The sequence below is a fragment of the Corvus brachyrhynchos genome, unplaced genomic scaffold (genome assembly GCF_000691975.1).
Source record: "Corvus brachyrhynchos isolate BGI_N302 unplaced genomic scaffold, ASM69197v1 scaffold115, whole genome shotgun sequence".
NCBI lineage: Eukaryota > Metazoa > Chordata > Aves > Passeriformes > Corvidae > Corvus > Corvus brachyrhynchos.
In genome coordinates, this window is record NW_008239553.1 from 19,385,527 (window position 1) to 19,389,281 (window position 3,755).

General features: G+C 34.8%; 1 protein-coding gene across 10 annotated transcripts in view; it reads left to right on the forward strand.

The window, feature by feature from the left end:
* NUBPL (nucleotide binding protein like) overlaps positions 1-3,755 on the forward strand; it is an 88,167-nt gene that overhangs the window by 5,014 nt on the left and 79,398 nt on the right. For 7 of the 10 annotated variants that reach the window (XM_017742205.1, XM_017742217.1, XM_017742204.1 and 4 more), the window contains exon 2: positions 930-964. The exons of 2 other annotated variants lie outside the window; for them this stretch is intronic. The gene's annotated coding sequence lies outside the window, so the exon portion shown is untranslated. Of the gene's footprint in view, positions 1-929; positions 965-3,755 lie in introns of those variants that run through there. One more of the 10 variants, XM_017742213.1, reaches the window with a different exon arrangement.

Here is a 3,755-nt window from a genome sequence, read left to right on the forward strand (position 1 = left end):
AGTGTGTGGACTGACATACAGCAACATGTAAAGGAAACAAAAGATTTTTTTTGTTTCCAAGAAAGGGTTGTGAATGTTGGATTTTTTCCCTTGTTTTTTTCTTTTTTTTCTAAAACATGTAACTTCTTGGATTATAAACATTACTATTTGTTTATACTGAAGTTTCTAGGAGATCTCCCAACATAATTGAAGCTGGTGAGCCAATGAAGATACCATTTGCACATGCTATTTGTTTATGAGAGTTAAGTATTGATGGAAATGTAAAAGCTTTAAACAAATGGTCTTTTTAGTTGCTTTATCTCTTTTTGTCTGGTTTTTTTTTTTAGTTACAGATGCTTTCAGGCAGATGTGACTTTGTTTTCTGACATAAAAATAAGTGGAAAGCATGCATTGCACCTTCTTCCGGAAAACATCTCTGTTCAATATATCACAAGAAATCAAAAAAAAGGGATGTGATCATCTTTTTGGTCACTTGTTTTAGCAGTTTATGTCAATACTTAACTAATTTCTAGTTTTAGGAACACTAGAGAGTGTGGTAAAGGTTACTGATGGTAGGGTTAGTTTTATAGTGTGGTATCCGCTTTCAAAAGTGGGTACTTCCAGAAGTTTTTCTTAATGTTATTCTTTGGCTAAATACTGAGACTGTATTTTTATTTTGCAGTGTCCTCTAGAAACTGAGAGTCTGCAAGTGTTTGCAGATTAGCTTGAGTTTGTTTGCTGGTTGAGAAACGTAGACTGAAATGTGGGTGCTGCTGCCACTTAGCTGCAAATGTAGAGATGCAAGAAGCTGAGAACTGAGATGATGATGCACTTATTAAATAAGATGTATTTATATTTTGTCTTGTTAGCAGTGGTAGCATTCTCAATATTTAGGAATTAAATTTTCCTGCACTTAATATTTTTGTTTTTCCTCTTCTTCTTTTTTGCAGTAAATATAGCCCTCGCCCTTGCAGCAAATGATTCGGTAGGTGAACATTTAATTCTCAGCCTTAATGTGAAATGCGTGTCATAAATAAAATGGTTACTGCTGAGGACAGTTGCATACATTTAATGTATTTAATTTTTTTTACTTAATTTTTAATTTGTTTTTGATGGGCTTTTGAGTTTCTGTCAGCTTGTTTATATTTTATCAGTACCATGAATAACTTAGTAGATCTCATCCTACTTCTGGGTTTGGCTCTGTCCTTTTCCTGGTGCGTCACTGAGTTGAACTGCAATTCTGCAAGTATGTGTAAATGTCATAGAGGTTGCTTCTGCAGGTTGGAGACACTTAATAAATAACTAAATTCTATCACCTCAGAACACTGACTTGAAAAAAATAGAAGTTAGTGATGAATAGGATCCAAAACATTTTTTTTTTTATAGCTCCACAGATTTACTGTTTCTAGAGAAATTATGTGCAAAAATACTTCATAAACAGCTAAGGAAAAAACCCCAAAAACTATGTATTTTCCCTAAAGCTTGGAAATACAGTTTTTTTGAGTGATTTCCCATCTTGGTATTATTCAAACTGTTACCTGGACTGTAAGTAGAGAGTAGGAACCATTCAAGAGTAAAAACCACAGGTGTTTGCTGTGTCCACCTGCTGCTGTAGACTGGGAGTCGTTCCATTGTGCACGTTTATTGCCACAAAGGTAAACTCAGAAGCAAGCCTCCTTTGCAGTGGCAGGGTGTATAATGTAGGCTTTGTACTCATAAAACATTAAATACAAAGTATCCTCAAGTACTTTAATCAGGCAAATGTAGAATCTTTTTCTTGTTGTAAAAGACAAGTAGAACAAAACATGACAGGTAGAAGGAGCGAGGACTGCATGCAATCTGTGAGCTTCCTGTAGGAATTTTGTAAAAAATTTAAAACAATTTTCCATATACTCAGTCACACTTAATAGGAAGAGTGTTTAAAACTGTTATATGAAATATGTATTGTTGGTGATGGCATCTGATCTTGTTATTTCACAGTTTTTAATTCTGTGTTTTAAATAGGCTGTTGGAATAATTGAATCTCAGAGAAGAATCTGTCATTTTGAAAAGCAAAACTGCTTGAATGGTTCCTTCTAATTAACTTTAAAACATGGCATTTGCTCTAATACTTTTGCAAAACAAGTATCAGTCTGCAATGTGATCTGTGTTGTGGGATGGTCATTGAGTAGCTCCATGGAAACCATGTCAACCAATTGCACATAACTTTTCTGTACCAGCTTATGTGTTTTTAAGATGGTGTCTGATACTTCTCAAGCATGCAGTTTTAAAATATATTTAAATAATGCATTTCTTAGTAATTCTGACATACACAAGTTTTGAGATTATGTCCTTTGTTAGGAATTTTGATGTTACAATTATGTGTTGGTGTGTGAAGTTGGAGGCCAGCATCTGGTGGATGTTAATCAATGAAGAGCAGAGAAACTGACGAAATATGTGTGAATTGTGTGAACTGGTCGTCACAAGTTAGCAAGCTGTTACTATGGTGAAATGTATGGTGAAATGGTTACAAGTTAGAAAGTATGAAATTAGGTGGATTAAATAAACAACTTTCTTGTTTGTTCATGCATTAATATATTTTTTCTTTTGTGGTTTATTTTCCTTAAGATAATGATGGCATGCATCATGTTTCTGTTTAACCTTTGGGCTTGAAGTTGCTGGTTTCTTCATTTGTGTACTCACATTTATTTCAGCTCACTAATTTTGTGAGTCAAGGTTTTGAAATGAGAATTTCTGTGACCTTATTCCAGGCAGGTACTGTCCAGTGCTGTGAATTCTAGAGATCATTGCAATGTTCAGTTTTGTAATGGTGAATGAAGTAAATAAGAAGGTTGTTTTTCAGAGTCCATTGGTGCCTCCTGCTGTATTGTATAGTCAATTTCTTTGTCCTCGGGTATGCAGCAAGGGATGCCTTTATTTTACATTTAGTAACTATTGATTGTGCCTCACCTTGCCATGATTTTTTGCCCTTCATTGCTCTTTTAAGTTCATCTCTTTCAGAAGAAGCAGTAATGGTTGTTAGTAGACCAGAGCTTCAGGATGCCCCTGCAACTTCATTAACAGTCCTTATGCCTCTTATAAATGAAATACAGATTCATAGAAGCTGATCTTGAACTTGATGTACTGCTTAAAGAAGGAAATAAAGGACTTGTGGAGGAATATAGGTCAGCATGACTATAAAAGTCTGTCCTTTTTTCATCAGTCTGTATTACAAGTTCTATGCTTGTAACTCAAGTGTTCTTTTTCTGAGATAAAACAAGTTACAGACTATTGACAACACCTGTTTTCTGGTGAGTGAGATCTGTGAAAGATGCTCTTCTCTCAGATGAGGTTGGATTAGAGTAGATTCTTGCTGCTTTCAGTAACAGCTGTGACATCTTATTGGTGTTTGGTGTAGCATAAGTCAGAAGATTAACAGTCAAAGAATAAAGGATTTTTTGTCCTCCTGATGAAAGAAAAGATCCTTCTATCTTTTAAAAATCTACTTTCTCTAGTTAAAAAACAAAACAAAAACCCCACTGTTTCTACTGATACATATTTTAAAAAATTTTTTTAATAATACGGAAGCTTTTTCAGTTATCGTAGTGATGGTCTGAAATACTAGGGCATTGACAGAGTCTTGGTATCACAGTGTTGTTGGCAGAGCCGGACTAGAATTTGGGAGTTCAAAGTCTTGCATGCTGGTGCTCAGTCTGATTGGCATATTTTTACCTCATGGTTACAGAGTAAATAATTCAAGACAGGATTTCATTTAGATGCTTAGATACCGTGTCCAA